Consider the following 20737-nt stretch of genomic DNA (forward strand, 5'->3'; position numbering starts at 1 on the left):
TTTTTATAAAAAATGATCTTTATGAAGTACTTACTATGTGCCAGGTACTGTACTAAGCACTGGAGTAGATGCAAGCTAATCAGATTGGACATCCATGTCCCACGTGGGGCTCAAAATGTTAATCGCCGTTTTACAGATGAGGGAATGGAGGCACAGAGAAGTCAAGTAACTTGCCCAAGATCACACAGCAGACAAGTGGTGAGCTGGGACTGGAACCTAGGTCCCCCTGAGTCCCAGGCCCATTCTCTATCCACTACACCACACTTCTGGGCTATTCAAGACACCCTGGATGGGCAGGGAGGGGTAGAGAATCGGATTTTGTATCGACGGTATTTATTGGGTGCAATGACTGTACTCCAGTACAACAGAAGCCTAAGACACATTCCCTGCCTTCAAAGAACTTACACTCTATTGGGTCTTGTAGTAGACCTAAACGGGTCTAGACACAGCACTTATAAGGCCAGCTTTCCTTCATTTCGCCACAAAACCAGTCGAGGAAACGGGATGAAACGGCACCATCGAGGCTCTGAGCTGGACAAGAACTTCGATGCGGTGAGGATTCTCAGAGAGAGTTGGAAAAGGTGATCAAGGCAGCAGAAGCTTTTTGATTAGTGCACTTCGAAATCATCTACCACAGTACCTAGCACAGTGTGTGGCACATAATGAGCACTTACACCCCCAAGCCCTCGGATATACTAGCACAATCCAGTAAAAGCTTTGTTATCCAGCCCCTTACCATCTGGAAAGTTCCAGCAGTCAGCATCTCTGAGGGGACAGAGGTGGGCAGACCTGATGGCGGGTGCCCTTGGGAAAATGGGGCCTATAGTGTTTAGGCCCTTCCAGGGCCAACTTCCTTGTGTGGCAAGCAGATGGACGGTATTCCCAGTCTCACCCACGGCTCTCCCACCCGCACTTTTTATTCCTCCCAAGCTAATCTTCTACTATGCAGCAAGGCCTAATGGAGCGTACTTGGCCTTGAAAGTCAGAGGACTTGGGTTCTAATCCGGGCTCCACAACTTGTCTGCCGTGAGACCTTGGGCAAGTCACTTAATTTCTCTGTACCGCAGTTTCCTCAACTGTAAAATGGGGAGTCACTATCTGCTCTCCCTCCTACTTAGACTATGAGCCCTATGTGGGATGAGGACTTTGTCCCAACCTGATTACCTTGAATCTACCCCAGCCCTTAGAACAGTGTTTGACACATAGTAAGTGAGAGCTCACCTCCTCCAGGAGGCCTTCCCAGACTGAGCCCCTTCTTTCCTCTCCCCCTCGTCCCCCTCTCCATCCCCCCGTCTTACCTCCTTCCCTTCCCCACAGCACCTGTATATATGTATATATGGTTGTACATATTTATTACTCTATTTATTTATTTATTTATTTATTTTACTTGTACATTTCTATCCTACTTATTTTATTTTGTTGGTATGTTTGGTTCTGTTCTCTGTCTCCCCCTTTTAGACTGTGAGCCCACTGTTGGGTAGGGACTGTCTCTATGTGATGCCAATTTGTACTTCCCAAGCGCTTAGTACAGTGCTCTGCACATAGTAAGCGCTCAATAAATACGATTGATTGATTGATTGATTAACAAATACCACAATTACAATAATAATTACTGGCATTACACCTCACTCTCGACTTTCCTGCCTTTGTCCTCCTCCAGGCACATGCTCCTTCTCTGGCTTGGAAAATGTCTGACGTATCACAGCCCTCCCAATCAATCAAATGTATTTATTGAGTCCTTACTTTGTGCGGGGCACTGTACTAAGCACTTGGGCAAGTACAACAGAGTTGGTACACATATTCCCTGCCCACAAGGAGCTTACAGTCTAGAGGAGGAGAGCTATTTTATAGACGCAGTTTGAGTGTATACACTTTGAAGGCAAGAACTGTGTCTGATCATTCTACTCTACCCTCCCGGGTGCCTCGCACAGTACTCTACATGCAGTAAGTGCTCGATGCCATTTATTAATTAAAGACGAAAGGTGAATTTCCAGAACACGGTTCTGTTTCAAGAATCAACATGACCTGTATCCGCAGTTTGATTTCTAAGATTCAGGAGAATAGCGCGAACCTTTACTAACCTGACAGCTTGTAATGGAAGTGATGACTGCACACATCATAAAGACTGTTTTCCTCTGGTACTGAGAACACTTACACGTATTCAAGGGTGTACTGCTTTATGATCTGCTAATTAATTGAATTTTATCTTTACACACAGCTTCATTTCTGATCATTTGAATATATACACATATATTCAAATATGCCTCTGTGAAAAAGACAAATACCTACGGTTTAAAATGCTGCAGACTAAGACTATACCAACACAAACTCTGTGATATTTAATACTACTTTTACTTCAGATAAATCACTTTTTTATTCAGTTGTGGAAGGACAAAATAATCTATTTGATGGCCCATCTGGCTGGGAAAATTTAAAGCCATTACACCTATTTCATAGCAAAGCCATGAAAAAAGTTTCCAGTAAATTTTCATCTACTTCAAAGAGGTTTTTATTTCTTTACGGTACTTAATTCATTGACAGGTCATTTATCTGAAACTCATTAGAAATGTCAAATTGAACAGTAATTCCAAAGGGAAGAATTAATTGCCTGAATTTTATTTTATTTATTACTTACTTAACTATTTTGTCAGGTGTGCTAGGCTGTTATCTTTTTAAAGATACCATATTGAATTTTGTCAGGAATGTACCCACCTTGATGAATTCGGAAAATTTAAAACCTCATTTGAAATTCCTCTAAAAATCTTTCATGATTTCTCTAGCAAGGTGAAACAGCTTGGAGAGTATGCTGTCATGTATATGTACGTACAGTATGTAATGGCTGTCTAAAATCATATATAAATAGCTTTGGAATTATGAATCCAAGAAGGACTATAAACTGTGCTTGGAAATTGGGCATGGGTATCAATTTGCTGATGGGTTAATAAGCATTTACATTTGCTGATCATGTAGTTAGGTGTTCAATTACTCAATCTGTGTAGGCAAATGGAAATGTTTTTGTGTGAGTTTAAACAGATGCAGGTGCAGATTTCCATGGACAATACTGGAGGCTCATTTGAAACTCAGTCATGAACCTTCATATCTCTAACTGTGAGCACGCAACCTTGGCCGTGACTATGCAGGGTAACATCTGTGTGGACCACTTCGGTATCTTCAGTTTGACTGTTCTCCTCTGAAATCGATTACAAGCTGAATGTTTTAGTTATTCCGACACAGAGGTCAGTAGCCAATTCTTAATCTGAAAAGTGCTTTGGAAATGGAATTCTGACGGCAACAAAAATGGATTTAAACAAATAAAAAAGAATTCTATTGAGCAGCTTCGCTAGCCATCTTACAGAGGTAGCATAGAGAGGTGAAAAAAAATTGGGATAAAATAATAGTCAACTATTTATTGAGGGCTTCCTCTGTGCAGAGTCCCGTACTAAGCACTTGGGAATCCATCAACTGAGCAATGGCATTTATTGAGTGCTTACTGTGTGTTGACTACTGTACTATGCACTTGACAGAGTAAAATACAGCAGAATTGGTAACGAGCTTACAGACCTGATCCCTGCCTACAATGAGCTTACAGTGTAGAGGGAGTTAGAGGCATTCAAATAAATTACAGACAGGGGAAATGAAAGAATGTAAGGATATGCACAGAGTGCTTTGGGGGTGTATATATGTTTGTACATATTTATTACTCTATTTATTTATTTATTTATTTATTTTACTTGGACATATCTATTCTATTTATTTTATTTTGTTAGTATGTTTGGTTTTGTTCTCTGTCTCCCCCTTTTAGACTGTGAGCCCACTGCTGGGTAGGGACCGTCTCTATATGTTGCCAACTTGTACTTCCCAAGCGCTTAGTACAGTGCTCTGCACACAGTAAGCGCTCAATAAATACGATTGATTGATTGATTGGATTGAATATCAAGTGCTTATGGGGTACTGATCTCCTAAGGTGAAGCAGAAGGGAAAAGGTGAATGGGGGATATGAGGGCTTAGTCGGGGAAGATCTTTGGGAGGAGATGTGACATTAGAAGGGCTCTGAAGATGGGGATAGTGGTGGTCTCTCTCTCCCGCTATGAGGAGGGAGTTCCATGCCAGAGGGAGAATGTGGGCAAGACAAGATTGAGGTACAGTGAGTAGGTTGGCGTTACAGGAGCAAAATGTGTGCCCTGGGTTAATAATAATAATAATAATGGCATTTGTTAAGTGCTTACTATGTGCAAAGCACTGTTCTCAGCGCTGGGGGGGGGATATAAGGTGATGACGTTGTCCCACATGGGGCTCACAGTCTTAATCCCCATTTTACAGATGAGGTAACTGAGGCTCAGAGAAGTTAAGTGACTTGCCCAAGGTCACACAGCAAACACGTGGGGGAGCCGGGATTAGAACCCATGACCTCTGACTCCCAAGCCCGTGCTCTTTCCACTAAGCCACGCTGCTTCTCAGTTCTTCTCAGGGTTCTTCTCAGGGTTACAGTAGGAGATGTCTTCAGTTACCTCACCTTTAAAATGGGGATTAAGACTGTGAGCCCCACATGGGACATGGACTATGCCCAACCTTATTAGCTTGTATCTACCCCAGCACTTAGCACAGTGTCTGGTGCAGAGTAAGCACTTAAGAAATACCACAGTTATTATTATTAGCATTTGTGGTGGATAGATGGTGGGGAATGAGAGGTTAATCGGGGAAGACTTCCTGAAGGAGACGTGACTTCAGATGAGCCTTGAAGATAGGTAGAGCAGCGAACTGCTGCATATGAAAGAGACGCTCCACCCAGAACCGACAAGAAGTGTCCCAAGGTAAGTAATGCCTGTCTTTTGAAAACAGTGGCTCAAATCTTCTTTAATCTTTCTGTTATGAAGTTGCACTTAAGGATGAAAGACTCCACGGCACTACTGAAAAATGCACCTGAAAACACTCCACAATAAAGAAAGGACCCCTAGAGCACATATTTCATCTTCCAAGCAGTCAATGAACTGAAAATTGGACCTAGGAAGAGTGAAGTCTTTACCTCATTCTGCTGTCATTTAGAGTTGTGAGGCTTGATTTTTATTTGGCAGTGGAGGACAGAATGTAACACCCCCAAATGATGGCAGGGTTTGTAACTGGTTGGGCTGTTTATGCTTTGTTTGTCCAATCAATCATTTTATCAAGGTGTAGGAAGAGGTCATTTGAACAAGATAATCCACTTGAAGTTTTCTCAACTTTTAAGTTTTTGTGAACTACCAAAGGGACACTCAGTTATGCCATAAAATGTATGTCCCTATGTTATTTGGCTCATTGCTCTTAAGGAGAAATGTGACAACAGTGTGAGACTGGTTATTGGGTGCTGCAGTTGTGGAAGAAGTGAATTGTGTCATCATCACCAGTAGTATTTATTGATTGCCTACTGTATACAATTCGAAGCACCTGGGAGAATATGATAAGAGTTAGTAGACATGAACCCTACCTTCCAGAAGCCTACAACCTAGCAGGGGCGACAGGCACTAAAGCAAAGTGTTGGGCACCTGCAAAAAGTGTGGGGCACAGTGCAGTGTGGTTTAGTGGAAAGAGCACAAGTTTGGGAGTCGGAGGATGTGGGTTCTAATCCTGACTCCACCACTTGTCTGCTGTGTGACCTTGGGCAAGCTGGTTCACTTCTCTGTGCCTCAGTTCCTTCATCTGCAAAATGGGGATTAAGACTGTGAGCCCCATGTGGGACACCCTGATTACCTTGCATCTACCCCAGCATTTAGAACAGTACTTGGCACATAGTAAGCGCTTAACAAATACCATCATTATTATTACTACTACTACTATGACACTTCCTTTCTTGGATGTGGGGTTTTGCAAGAACAAAAACCACCTCATTATACAAAAACTGGGTGAAACTGGGTAATGAAGGAGAGCTAGAAATCCAGAAGAAAGTAACAATAAAGAGACAGAAGAGACAGGCTAACCAAAAACAACTTGGGTGAAATAGCACACATAGTACAAATAGTCTCATAGACAAGAAGCTCTGTACTGTATTTATCCAACAATCAACATTATTTACTGAGCACCTATGAGGTGAAGAACACTGTATCTACCACTTGGGAGAGTACACTAGAATGAGAAGACATGATGAAGATGATTAAGGTGTCTATGAAGAGCTTACTATCTGCCAAGCACTGTACTAAGTGCTGGGGTAGATACAGGGTATTCAGGTCAGACACGGGGATTAAGACTGTGAGCCCCATGTGGGACACCCTGATTACCCTGTATCTATCCCAGCATTTAGAACAGTACTTGGCACATAGTAAGCGCTTAACAGATACCATCATTATTATCACTACTACTACTATGACACTTCCTTTCTTCAATGTGGGGTTTTGCAAGAACAAAAACCACCTCATTATACAAAAACTGGGTGTAATGAGGGGGAGTTAGAAATCCAGAAGAAAGTAACAATAAAGTCCTAAGCACAGAAAAGACAGGCTAACCAAAAACAACTTGGGAGAAATAGCACGTACAGTACAAATAGCCTCATAGACAAGAAGCTCTGTACTGTATTTATCCAACAATCACGGTCCCTACCCCAACAGGGTTCACATTCTAAGTAGGAAGGAGAACAAGTGCTGAATCCCCATTTTACAGATGAGGAAACTGGGCCACAGAGAAGTTAAGTGACTTGCCTAAGGATACACAGCAGGGAAGCAGTGGGGCTGGAATTAGAACCCAGGTCCTCTGACTCACATGCCCATACTCTTTCCACTGGCCTAACTGCTTCTGTATCTCCTATCCATCTATCTTCTGTGATCCCTGTCTTCAAGGATTTTACAGACTAGCGATTAGTTAGATCTACTTATACCTCCATTTCTGACTGGGATTTTGGGTAAGTCACTTCATCTCTCTGTTCTCTTTCCATACTTGCAACATGGAAAAATACATTTTCTCTCCAATATATCTGCCAGAAGATGAGTGAAAGAGCGTGTAAGAAGTGCAGCCAAGCCCTCCTCCTTGCCTGGATCTCCCTCTTCACACCCCACAGACTGCTATTCTCTTCACCTTCAAAACCTTGCTAAAATTGCACCTCTCTACCAGGAAGTCTTCCCTGACTAAGATCTCATCTCCCCATCCTATTCTCCCCCCCTACCCACCCACAAGTGTCATTGTTTGATTGATGGACATCAAAATCAGGAACATCAGATTCAGTTTTGCTGAGGGCCATAGTTTCCATTTTTTCAAATTGCCGATTCTACCTGGATAATTTCTTTTTCAAGGTGTGAATCCAAATTTGCATGACAATAGTTTATTATCATATTTTGAGCATTTCTGTCTAAATGGCATATTTAAATTTTAGCTGGCATTAGGGACTGGGGGTCAGAAGATCTGGGTTCTAGTCTCAGCTCTGCCATGGGCTGCCTGTATGACCCTGGGTGGGTCATTTAACTTCTCTGGGCCTCTGTAAAAGAGGGATAAAATAGATTGTGTGGGACAGGAACTGCGTTCAATCTGATAAAACTGTATTTAACCCAGGGCTTAGAACATCACAAGCACTTCATAAATTCCACTGAACATAGTAAACTCTTAATAAATGCCACAATGATTATCATCATATGGAAAAGTGAAGCAATAGACACAATTTCATGTTCGAATACTGGCTTAGAAAATATACAACATAGATTAACCTCTTTAGAGAGCTGCCAAATTAAAATGTAGAGCTTTCCTCCCTTTGATTTTGGTGCCCTGTCTTGTTTTGCCAAGAGAATGACTGATACAGCTGGTAAAGGCTTGAAATTTGCCATATCAGACTCGTGTTACCTTTAGCAAATATTAACTCTGGTACCAAAGCAAAGAGATGCAATTAACCCAAGCACAGCTGGTAAAACATTCTGTTTAAGGAGTAAATTCTTTAGAATAGTACCCAATCACTAAGTTCCAGGAATCTAATGTTTATATTGTTCTTGCCTCATGAAATAAAAGTGTTCAGTAATAGAGAGATAAGTGCACATAGACCATACTTGGGGACAACTGAAAAATCCAAGTCAGGATATATCTCATAATGCACTTTAACTGTTTTTGAACAATTCTGTTTCCTTTCATCCCATAAAATGCTCAAGTGCTTGTGCTGAGCTTTGTGTGCCAAAGCAAGTAGGAAAAATGGTCAGGCTGTCCAAAATTTTAATTGGCCCACATAATTTGCATGTGTCCCACTCACCTCATCCATTCCGCCCTCAAACAAAATGCACATTTACAAACCATGCTCGGATCCCTGCAGCTAAAACAGCCGCTGCCAATCAGACTCAATCAATCAATCAATCGTATTTATTGAGCGCTTACTGTGTGCAGAGCACTGTACTAAGCGCTTGGGAAGTACAAGTTGGCAACATAACTCAAGGTTCCAAGTCTGAAGCCTTTAGACAACTTCTGCTTTACCCTGGAAAAAAATTTCGCTGGTCTGTGGGCTCAAAGGACTAGGCTTATTTCCATCATTGAACTAAAATGCCAATTAAAAGTTTTTAATGTTTCCAACACTCCATTTACCTGAAACGGAAGTGGAATTGAATGCTTTACAGTCACATGTTTGTCTCAAAAGCTAAATCAGGGTTACAGATAAAGCCAGAACCCAAACAATTAGACTTGTTGTTGGCAATACGCCTTGAGGGATGTTGGTGGTAAAGGCCCCTGTCTTTAGAGAAGCAACGTGGCTCAGTGGAAAGAGCCCGGGCTTTGGAGTCAGAGGTTCAAATCCCGGCCCCGCCAATTGTCTGCTGTGTGACTTTGGGCAAGTCACTTCACTTCTCTGGGCCTCAGTTCCCTCATCTGTAAAATGGGGGTGAAGACTGTGAGCCCCACATGGGACAACCTGATCACCTTGTATCCTTCCCGGCGCTTAGAACAGTGCTTTGCACATAGTAAGTGCTTAATAAATGTCATCATTATTATTATTATTATAAAAGGAGTTGTGCAAGGAGGACAGACTCACGTAGTGTGCTGTCTTGTTCTTTGTACCCAAAGATGGGGCCACCAGTGCTGACGTTCACCTATGGATATATGACAGTCAGTCAGTCAATCGTATTTACTGAGAGTTTACAGGGTGCAGACACTGAATTAGGTGCCAGGGAGAGCACCATATAACAATTAACAGACACATTTCCTCCCCACAAGGAGTTTTTAGACTGTGAGCCCACTGTTGGGTAGGGACTGTATCTATATGTTATCAACTTGTACTTCCCAAGTGCTTAGTACAGTGCTCTGCACACAGTAAGCGCTCAATAAATATGATTGATTGATTTACAATCTAAAGGGGGAAGCAGACATTTGAAAAGCTCCAAACATTCTGTGCAGATTGCCTTGCCTCCTCCTCCTCCTCACCCTGGTGGGGTGGTGGCTACTTGGGGGTCCTGGATAAGGTGGGATTCCAGAACCTCAAGAGGGGAAGGTGGTGAAGGGATTTAAGGTGCCCCATTGAGCTCACTAATTTAAGCCAACATCGAGGCCCATTTAAAGCCCACTGGAGTCCATCTGGCTAGAGGGAAATTCAAGGAACTGAATTTGAGGAGAAGCAAATAGATTTTTAAGCTCCTCTTGCCCCAAGTAATCAGTCAGGAGTATTTGTTGTGTGCCTATTACGTGCAGGGCACTATACTACGTTTTGGGAAACTTTACAGGAGGAAGAAGACATGAACCCTACCCTCACAGGCCTTGTATAGTTTCTCAAACACACAGAATTTAGGAAACCTCTTGTAGAGTTTAGGAAATTCTACAAGAGAAGCAGCGTGGCTCAGTGGAAAGAGCACGGGCTTGGGAGCCAGAGGTCATGTGTTCTAATCCCGACCCCGCCACTAGTCAGCTGTGTGACTTTAGGCAAGTCACTTCGCTTCTCTGAGCCTCAGTTCCTTCATCTGTAAAATGGGGATTAAGACGGTGAGCCCCACGGGGGACAACCTGATCACCTTGTATCTACCCCAGCACTTACAGCAGTGCTTTGCACATAGCAAGCGTTTAACACATGCCATCATTATTATTATTACAAGAGGTAGAAGGTGTGAACTCTTCCTCAAGGGAGAGGCAGACACAAACTCATTTACAGCTAGGAGGAAAGAGACCAGAGAAGGATATATATGCATGCACGCGCGCGCACACACACAGACATACATACATACATTTGTGTGTGTAGATGTGTGTGTCCGTTTAATGATAATTGTTAAGCACTTAGTTCATGCCAGGCTCTGTACTAAACACTGGGGTATATACAAGATAATCAGCTTGGACAAAGTCCATGTCCCACATGGGGCTCAGTTTTAATCCCCATTTTACAGATGCATTTTAGAGAAGCAGCGTGGCTCAGTGGAAAGAGCATGGGCTTTGGAGTCAGAGGTCATGGGTTCAAATCCCAGCTCCGCCAAGTGTCAGCTATGTGACTTTGGGCAAGTCACTTAACTTCTCTGTGCCTCAGTTATCTCATCTGTAAAATGGGGATTAAGACTGTGAGCCCCACGTGGGACAACCTGACCACCTTGTATTCCCCCCCAGCGCTTAGAACAGTGCTTTACACATAGTAAGCACTTAACAAATGCCATCATTATTATTATTATTATTACTAAAGAAACTCCCTAAATAGCTCACTCAGCTCTTTTCTATCTCATCAATTCTAAATTGGCACGTTTTCAAACTTCAATTTGGAAAAGCCATAATGCCTACGACATGCAATAAGTGCCCACTATGTGTCAAGCACTGCATTAAGCCCTGGAGTGGACACAAGCCATTTTAAAAATACAGACAATGACACTCTTTCCCAGATGGCTGCTTGGCCTCGGTCTTCATTAAAATCTACCATGCTTTAATACTGACACTCTAATGTAGAAATACTCCCATTAAATCTTCATGTTCTTGGTTCTTCAAACACCAGTCCCACTCCTAACACTAGCTGTTTGCATTTACAGGTTCTGACAAGTTACTTGATTCTAGACAGCCCAAAGTGATGAATTGTCTCGACAGATTAAAATAGCAAATGAAGAAAACAACCTGCAAAAATTTATGCTTCTGAGTAATCTGTGATTAAATGTTACTTGTTTCAAAGCTAATGTTTCTGTCACTTTCAATTACAGCTTTTGGAAGCTTTATTCCACATCATTTAATCTCTCTCACATAACTCCTGTTTAAGCTTTGTTTAGTGTTTTCTCTGCACTTTTAGCAAGACTATCAATCCCGCGTGGCAAATGCAGCAGTAATATCTGCCCAGTATGTAGTATGTTTTAGTTTATATTCATGAGTATATGAATGATACTTCATTCACTCACAGTATAGGAGATGGCTTGCTTTCTAAATTAAACTTTGTTGCCTGTCTTCTCTAACCCCTAAAGAAGACACCATCCTTCGAAACAGCCATACTTACTGTTGCCTTTGTAATAGGTGAAATAAACTAAACCATGGCTGTTAGGATCCCCTCCTAAGCAGGGAAAACATCAATAGGTTGTAGATATCTGGGTTTGAAATGGGTTTGAACGGTCACCTGTATATATGTTTGTACATATTTATTACTCTATTTATTTATTTATTTATTTTACTTGGACATATCTATTCTATTTATTTTATTTTGTTAGTATGTTTGGTTCTGTTCTCTGTCTCCCCCTTTTAGACTGTGAGCCCACTGTTGGGTAGGGACTGTCTCTATATGTTGCCAACTTGTACTTCCCAAGCGCTTAGTACAGTGCTCTGCACACAGTAAGCGCTCAATAAATACGATTGATTGATTGGTATGGATTTACAGTGATTCATATGGGGATGGGGATGAAGACTGTGAGCCCCCCGTGGGACAACCTGATCACCTTGTAACCTCCCCAGCGCTTAGAACAGTGCTTTGCACATAGTAAGTGCTTAATAAATGCCATTATTATTATTATTATATGGGTTTGAAATGGTCAGTCTGTAAACACGAACACATTTTTTTAGCTCCAGAAAGATTTCTCTTTTAAAATCTTAGAATCCGAAACTGGGGGATTTCACCTCTAAATAGGTCTGGGTGAGGTTTCTTTTGTTTTCAAAGGAAATGTTAATTTCTGGGAAGAAGAGGAACTGCTTTTTCAACAAATCAATCATTCATATTTATGGTCTACTGTGTGCGATCACTGCTTGGGATAGAACAATAGAGCTAGCAGACATGATCCCGGCCATGGGTGTGCTAACAGACTTTTAAATGGGTCTCAGTGTGGGTGGGCGGGGGGAAGAGGGAGGCTTTAAGATACAGAAGTGTTCCCTCCCCCATTCCAGCTGGATGGCCAGAGGTTGCCCCTGCCCATTTTCTGCCAAACTCTTTTCAGTAGCTGCCATTTCATCTCCACACGGATCCTGATCTCTTACGATTCTTTCCCAACATTCAGAGATTTACCGAACACCACAGGGTAAGGTCAGAGGTGTTCCACAGTTGCTAGAATAGTGCCACTGAATTCCCGTTGACACTCTGTGCATCCAGAGGATTGGTAAGGAATGAACTTTTCTATTTTGATTCATTCTGTACCACTGACTTTGGGCAAGTCACTTAACTTCTTTGTGCATCGACCCCCGGCATCCCCAGGGTCTGGAATGCCCTCCCTCTGCCCATCCACCAAGCTAGCTCTCTGGCCCTACTGAGAGCTCACCTCCTCCAGGAGGCCTTCCCAGACTGACCCCTTCCTTCCTCTCCCCCTCGTCCCCCTTTCCATCCCCCCCATCTTACCTCCTTCCCTTCCCCACAGCACCTATATATATGTATATATGTTTGTACATATTACTCTATTTATTTATTTATTTTACTTATACATATCTATTCTATTTATTTTATTTTGTTAGTATGTTTGGTTTTGTTCTCTGTCTCCCCCTTTTAGACTGTGAGCCCACTGTTGGGTAGGGACTGTCTCTATATGTTGCCAACTTGTACTTCCCAAGCACTTAGTACAGTGCTCTGCACACAGTAAGTGCTCAATACGATTGATGATGATGATGATGATGATCTGTAAAATGGGGATTAAGACTGTGAGCCCCTCGTAGGCCAACCTGATCACCTTGTAACCTCCCCAGAGCTTAGAACAGTGCTTTGCACATAGTAAGCGCCTAATGCCATCATTATTATTTAGAAACATGCGACTGTGTGTGTTTGTGTGTGTGTGTCTCTCTCTCTAACCAGGCAGACACCCAAACCCACTCCCTTCATTCCCACCACATCCAATTAAATGGCCTCTAAATACCGCTGTTATTCAGAGAACTGTGGTGTACAAGAGGCTGATTTCATAGCTCCACGGTTCATAGTGAAGTTGGTGGAATGTAGTGATGTACATGAGGAGCAGCGTGGCTCAGTGGAAAGAGCACGGGCTTTGGAGTCAGAGGTCATGGGTTCGAATCCCGGCCCCACCAATTGTCAGCTGTGTGACTTTGGGCAAGTCACTTAACTTCTCTGTGCCTCAGTTCCCTCATCTGTAAAATGGGGATTAAGACTGTGAGCCCCCTGTGGGACAGCTTTATCACCTTGTAACCTCCCCAGTGCTTAGAACAGTGCTTTGCACATAGTAAGTGCTTAATAAATGCCATTATTATTATTATATCATTCTATTTATTCTGACGGTTTTGACACCTGTCTATATGTTTTGTTTTGTTGTCTGTCTCCCCCTTCTAGCCTGTGACCCCGCTGTTGGGTAGGGACCGTCTCTATATGTTGCCGACTTGTATTTCCCAAGTGCTTAGTACAGTGCTGTGCACACAGTAAGCGCTCAATAAATACAACTGAATGAATGAATGAAAGACCAGGTACGTTGGCTTCTGGGCCATATGGTTGGGTCGGCTGAATCGCAGTAGCCACTCACTAGCTACTTGGTGCAGATCACTTCTGCGCTCTCCGTGAGGCCGGCTGCCAGGGTTCAGATCGCCCAGGTGATGAGGGCATGGAATCAAGGATCTCCTCCGGCTACTGGCAAAGCGATGCCTGTTAATCGTCCTCCCTGAGACCGAGAGGAGGCTGCATCTGGAGGGGGCTGAAGACGTTTTTCCGAGTAGGCATTTGTTGTAATTATTATTTTTATTGCTCCTCCTGGCATTTTCAATAGTTAATGCTGTTACCGTGGAGTTTAAAACTAGCTGGTGGCACTGACTGGCATAAAGATAAATGTTTCCAATAAGGAATACGCAGGGAAAGGAACAGATTTGTAAGAAAAGCCATAGCTGGGGTAAAAACCCTGCTTTAATACATCGAAAAGTTTGGATTTTAAAATTGGGACTGCAATTTCAGAGAGCCTTAAAAGAATAAACATGTTATCCTCAGCTTTTTCTTATTCTGCTGGGGATAATTTTAGTTTATTTGTACTTGCATACCGTCTCTGACCCCTGAAGGCTGAGGGATAACGTCACTGTTAGCGGCAACAGCAGCAGTGATTGATTTTATTTACTGGGAGGTGCAGAGCACCATACTGGGTGATGGGTGATTTTCGATTTCTTTGCTTAATTTTGTTTGTCCTATTGGCAAGTTCACTCCTACGCTTTCATGTTGTACATTTGGAGACCTGAAGCCATACTGTTGGTCCGGAGGACAGAACTGGGCTCTGGGAATCAGAACCCCTGGTTCTAGTCCTGGCTCTACCTAAAGCTGACTACTGTGGGCAATGACCAGACATGTAGTATGCAATCAGCTGTGCTCTGTCCTGCCTCTCACTTGCTGCATCCTTTACCCCAGACAGAACACGACAGACAGAGATGAGAAAGTTCAAGTGGTGCTGCACAAGCTATTAGCACTATAATTAATTCCTCCACACCCGTTCCCAGTCCTCAAATGGAGGCCTGTCTTTTGTCCCTGATAGGAGACTCCACCGGCGTGCGATAACTTGTGCCTGGACTTATAAATTGAAGTTTTCTGCCTTCATGGACAACAGAGATTGCCCAGGTGCCACCCAGGATGGCAGAAGTGTAGCAGGGTCAGGGACTGGGGGTTGAAAAGCCCCGTGAGGGCCCTTCAATCGGGGTGATCATTTACATCGGGGTTCATGGGCCTGGGTTCCGACCCAGTCTGGGGGAGGGTGGTGACGGCGCAGTATGTGCCTCTGCTACACTGGTGGTAACGACATTTTCGACATTTTCATCAGACTTTCCCTAGATGGGAATCATTACCATAATAGAAGAAATGTACTGAAACAGTCACTTCAACAACACGGGATTCTCACACTAACACACACATAAAAAGACACATAATGAGTGCCTTCCTTTCAGAATGGGAGCACTTTGTCTTTGTATGTCTGTTGCTGTAAGTGAAGATTTTGATGGCTAAACAAGTCAATGAACAAAATTCAGATTAATCCCCATTTTACCTGATCCTCACAATGGTTCCAAACCCATTTCACCAACTGAAGGAGGGAAAACAACAGGAGCAGGAGGTGGGCTGCCTTTCCCCTGTTAAGCTTCAACTTTCCTAACCTGACTTCATTCCCCCGGCCTCCAATTAGCTCCAGGTACCCGTTCAACCGTAAGGGTCCATGGCCCACATTCCTGACTGGTTCCTCCTCCTTCCCTCTGCCCCAAGCCTTCATGCTTTTCTTCAGCTTTTGGAACCAATCCTTGGGAGCAACCATGAAAAACCCCGAACTTCATTCCACCTGACCCTGAACTGGGGATCCAATTTCTAGAATGCTCTCAGGTTTGGAACTAAAGCTGGAAATCTTGATTAAACAAGAAAGATATAAGAATAGCAACTGGAGAGAGACAAGCAGGATGCTGTCAAATTTATAACGCTACATATAGGGAAAAAGCAGTGCTTCGGTGACAGCTGCTTTATTTATAACCTTATTATACCTAGGTCCTACCTACTTATCTCTGTTGACTGCCAGGGCTGAAGCCGAATGAACGAAAGGCCTGAAGATAAACTGCCGCAGGAGGAAAGCAAAAGCGGGGATATACGTCATTCACTAAACATGGTTTTCCCTTCCTCCATTTTCAAGGCTTTCTTCTTTTCCCTCATTGACTCCAGCCGCCATAAACACCAACAGAATAAATTACCTAAATCACGGCTTTATAGTTCTTTGTGGAAAAGACCAAAGACGAACCAACTCACTTTCTGATGTCAGAGGTCACAGCAGGAAGGCAAAAGTTGAAAAAAACAAAAAAAACCAACAACCAAAAAATTTCATTTTAACTCTTCTAAACCAGGTGATCTTCAGAGAGGGAGCACGGCCAAGTTTGAGACGTTAGCAGAACCGTGGTCACTTGGAAGAGCGATTTTAAGGGCCTGGCACTCAGTGGACAATACCATCTGTGGCAGGACCTCTGAAAGTAACGGATTTTAGGGTCAGTTCAAGGTGGGAGGTGAAGGGGAGCTACTCCAGTCAATCATTTCGTCTATCGATGGCATTTACTGGGTGCTTACTGAGTGCAGGGCACTGTTCTAAGCATTTGGGAGAGTACAATACAACAGAGTTGGTAGACACGATCCCCTCCCACAGTGAGTTTACAGTCTAGACTCCACTGGCAAACAGTTCCACTGCTTAAAATCCCCTTCACACTCCCACTGGAACCTTCTCCTAGCCAAGCAGTCTGTCCCAACCCACCCAATATCTAGCATCCCAGCTGAAAGAGGATGTTTATTACAAGGAGTGTTTTTCTGAAGTCTATAATCTCTTGGTACATCAAGGCATCGCCTGCACCGATTGATTTCCAGACCTGCAAATAAGCTCATCTGAACATGTCTCCCGTTCTGAGTTTTGCAAAGACACAATTAGTACTTATGACTTTCTTCAAAGATTTCAGAGGAGTTTGCACCGAAAGTGAGAGCGACTACATTTGTTCTTATGGGCAAAATGCTGAGATGTGTGACCTACTTCAGCACTGTAAAAATCACCTATGACTTAATTTTGCAGTAAATTTTAAACACTGCAGATCACAGTTGTTTGGACTTCTATTTTTAAATTTCCCCAAATTTCTCGGTGCACAAATTCTGATTAATAAATACTGCAAGTAGGTTGGATGGGAGGAGGACAAAAGATGAAAATGCCCTTTTAAAGCTATGTGGTATTAAAGTTGGGCTGTATACCAATTATTATGGCATTTATTGAGCACTTAACTATGTGCTCAGACCTGGAGTAGATATTAGATTATCACATTAGACACAGTCCCTGTCCCACGAGGGGTTCCTGATCTATTTTTTCCCCATTTTACAGATGAGAAAACTGAGATCTTGAGAGGTTAAATGACCTGCCCAAGGTCATACAGCAGAGCCAATCTCAGAGCTGTACCAAGAATCCCGGCCTCCAGAATTCCAGTCCTGTGCTCGTTGTATTAGGCCATGCTGCCTCCCATGGCTCAATGCGTGGATGAAATGACCCTCAGTTAGAAGTTCCTAAATGAACCTTAATTGACTTTAGCTTTAATGAAAATGTGATGTTGCTTAACTAACAAGTTGCACTGGTTTTTTTTTTTTTTGGAAGCATCACAGAACTTTAGTTAATTTTCCTTTCCTTTCGCTGGTCTAGCATTTCCCATTTCCAAACTATGAGGAAGATTGAAATGGAGCTTGAGTGTGTGAACTCTAAGGATACGGCATCTGGTGACTACCTAAAGCTGCAATTAAGAACAAATATGCACCTCTAACGGAGGAAATGTTCTTTCCCTCCTCGAGTTATTGCTGCAAGGGAATGAAAATGATGGTGTGGATGCACCAGTATTCAGAAACTTTGATTATTCTACCACTGACGGATAATGCACCCTGCAGGAGAAAAATGTCACGCAATCATGGAGAGAATGTAAGACCGACATCCTCCATTAGCTTAAAAAAATGCACCTCAAAGATGATAATTCAATCTGTATAACAGTAGTAGTAGGAGTAATAGTGGTATTTATGAAGCTCCCAAGGGGCACCACGCACAGCCACTAAGCAAAATATAGAATTAAGTTGTGACATATTCCCTGCCCACAAGAAGCTTACACACTGAGGAGATGGTCAGGGAACATATCTACCAACTCTCTTGTATTGTACACTCCCAAGCGCTAGTACAGTGCTCTGCACATAAGTACTTGATAAATACCACTGAATGATAAAAGTACAGGTGTGATATTTTTCTTTGTTTAGTCTTTACGGTCAGTAGAAGAATTTAAGGCAGGCAAATTTGGTCTTCAGGTTATCCCTGTTTTCCCTATCACATGGCATTAAAACGATGTGGCTTTTTTTTTCTTCTGGCCATCAGGGGCAAATGATTCCTGATTTACTCAGGAAACCTGGGGAAAAGTCAGTGTGTCTTCAGTTTCAGTCTGAGGCATCTTCAGTTGATTCTGCTTCTTCTTTATGGAGAGCCACAGTGGGGCACTATTCTCTGTATTTTTGTGAGATGACTATGTGAAGGAGAACAGGCAATTTAATAAAAGCTTTTGAGGCCTTTATTGTAGAATTATATTTATGTCTTAAAGTACTGGGGCAAAGAATGTCAATTTTTCTGGAATCCCAATTTCAAACGACGCCTTTCATTTGATAATATTTATCACTTGGGAGAAGGAAAAAAATTGCCAATGGCAAATTCCTTTGGAAATAAAATGTGGACTTGCTTTGAAGTGTTGGTCTTCACTGTAAAAGGGTCATGTAAGGTTTTGGTTTCATATTTTCCCTGTGAATCCTCTATTTCAGATTAATTGGATTGAGAGGGGGGAAAAGGATTCAAGTTCTTCAGCGACTGCACTGTATATTCAAGAGAGTAGAAAGAAAAGTTTCATGTGAATAACATGAGAATAGATGAAAGACTAAGAATCTGAAGACAGTTTTATGGAGTTAAAATTCCAGGAGATTCTTTTGCCAGGGAGGTGAGGAACATTGTGGGCAGGGAATAATAATGATGGCATTTTTATTAAGTGCTTACTATGCGCAAAGCACTGTTCTAAGCGCTGGGGAGGTTACAAGGTGATCAGGTTGTTCCACAGAGGGCTCACAGTCTTGATCCCCATTTTACAGATGAGGTTACAGGCACAGAGAAGTTAAGTGACTTGCCCAAAGTCACACAGCTGACAATTGGCAGAGCCAGGAATCAAACCCATGACCTCTGACTCCAAAGCCGTGCTCTTTCCACTGAGCCATGCTGCTTCTCTAATGTATTATATTGGGAATGTATTATATTGTATTCTCCCAAGCAGTTAATACAGTGCTCTGCACAAAATAATGCTCAATAAATACCACTGAGTTATTGATTGAAAGAAGGTAGAATAGCAGAGCTGGAAATATGGCTGAATTTTGCAAAATTACCGTGGAGGTTTGCTCAGACAGTGGAGCAGCTCTGATGAAAGGCAGAGAGAGGTGAAAGAAGTCTGCAGAAAACTCTCCTTTTGTTGTTTAAGTACCATTTGAAAGGATTCCAGCATTTGGAGTTTGGAAGCTACTGATGGCAACTTCTAAAAACGTCTGGTCCAGTTCTCAACCCTGAAGCAGAGCTGCAATCCTCTTCACATACTTGGGCGGAAAGGAAGTTAATGCTATCTTCCTCACTTGATGTTACAGGCAAGGCAAGGGCTCTGTGGGGCGTGGATTACTGTGCGGAGTCCATGTGTCTGTCTCCCAGCCCCCAGGAGCATGTTATGTTGCCAACTTGAACTTCCCAAGCGCTTAGTACAGTGCTCTGCACACAGTAAGCGCTCAATAAATACGACTGAATGAATGTAATGAACAGGTTGCAAGGCTACACTCCCCGGTTATTGATGAAAGCAAGAAGAAGGGCAGAGGAAGGAAGACCAAGGGCTTATTGTAACTGACGGTGACATTCACGATGTGACTCTGGTTTCCTTGAAGAACTGAACAAGCCAAAGAGGTGAATTGTGAGGTACTCGGCAGGTATTCCCTAAATTGGATAGGGTTGGCAGTCTAAGGCCAAGGGATTAGGGTCTAAAACTTAGATCCACGTCATGGCCCAAATTCTACTCCAGGTTTCTTACACCTTTTTGAGGTGTCATATGGGTTGTGCTGCTCCTTTGATTATAAGGAGTCCGTGGAGGGCGGGGAAGCATTTTGGAAGCTGGCATCACTTCTTCACCTTGTTAGGGTAGGGAAGGGGTTTGAGTAAGAGTGGGGGAGAGATTTCAGAGGCAGAAAACAGACAAAGAAAGAAGAAGAGAGAGAAAGGGAGCAAGGAGCAGGAAGGCATCATCTGTCTACCCTCTAGATAGTAAGCTCCTGTGGGCAGGGAATGTGTCTGCCAACTCTGTTATAGTGAACTCTCCCAAGGTCTTATTACAGTGCTCTGCACACAGTAAGCACTCAATAAATACCACTGACTGACTGATTGCCTTAAGGGCAGGGGTCAAACCTACCAGCTATCATACTATCTCAGAGTGTGCATAGGAGGTTCTCAATAAATACTACTGACTGATTACTGATTGACTGGCAGCCAAGCAAGCCGAAGAAGGCATGGGGAAAGGTGAGAGATAGTCAGGAAGGGCAATATCAAGATCCAGTGAGAAGGAGATACAAGAGAGGGGGAGACCTGAGTGGAGCAGGGATGAGCCCTACATTGGCACAATAGTATTGCCAATCATTCCCACATGAAACTGCAAAATTTCCCATCTTTAGGCAATGACCAATGTACACATACCCCTTTATTGCCTCAGGAGAAGCTAGAGCCCCCTTGTAGCCTGGGAAATTCCCAACATGGGCATCATCCACCCCATTTTGAAGATCTGCTGACAGGGATCTTTCCCCCGGAGGCCCCAGAGTTCCAAAGTTTCCCCAAATCCAGGTTCTCTAGGGTGTCTGCTGGGAATCTCTGGGGACGTTCAGCCA

The 20737-nt window shown here is 43.0% G+C and overlaps 1 protein-coding gene across 1 annotated transcript in view; it reads right to left on the minus strand.

Moving 5' to 3' along the window:
- The window catches only part of STARD13 (StAR related lipid transfer domain containing 13), a 326179-nt gene that overhangs the window by 298507 nt on the left and 6935 nt on the right, over positions 1-20737 (minus strand). Inside the window, exon 2 of the mRNA XM_038761765.1 lies at positions 8960-9017. The gene's annotated coding sequence lies outside the window, so the exon portion shown is untranslated. The remainder of the gene's footprint in view (positions 1-8959; positions 9018-20737) is intronic.

This window comes from Tachyglossus aculeatus, chromosome 20 (assembly GCF_015852505.1).
Source record: "Tachyglossus aculeatus isolate mTacAcu1 chromosome 20, mTacAcu1.pri, whole genome shotgun sequence".
Taxonomy (NCBI): domain Eukaryota; kingdom Metazoa; phylum Chordata; class Mammalia; order Monotremata; family Tachyglossidae; genus Tachyglossus; species Tachyglossus aculeatus.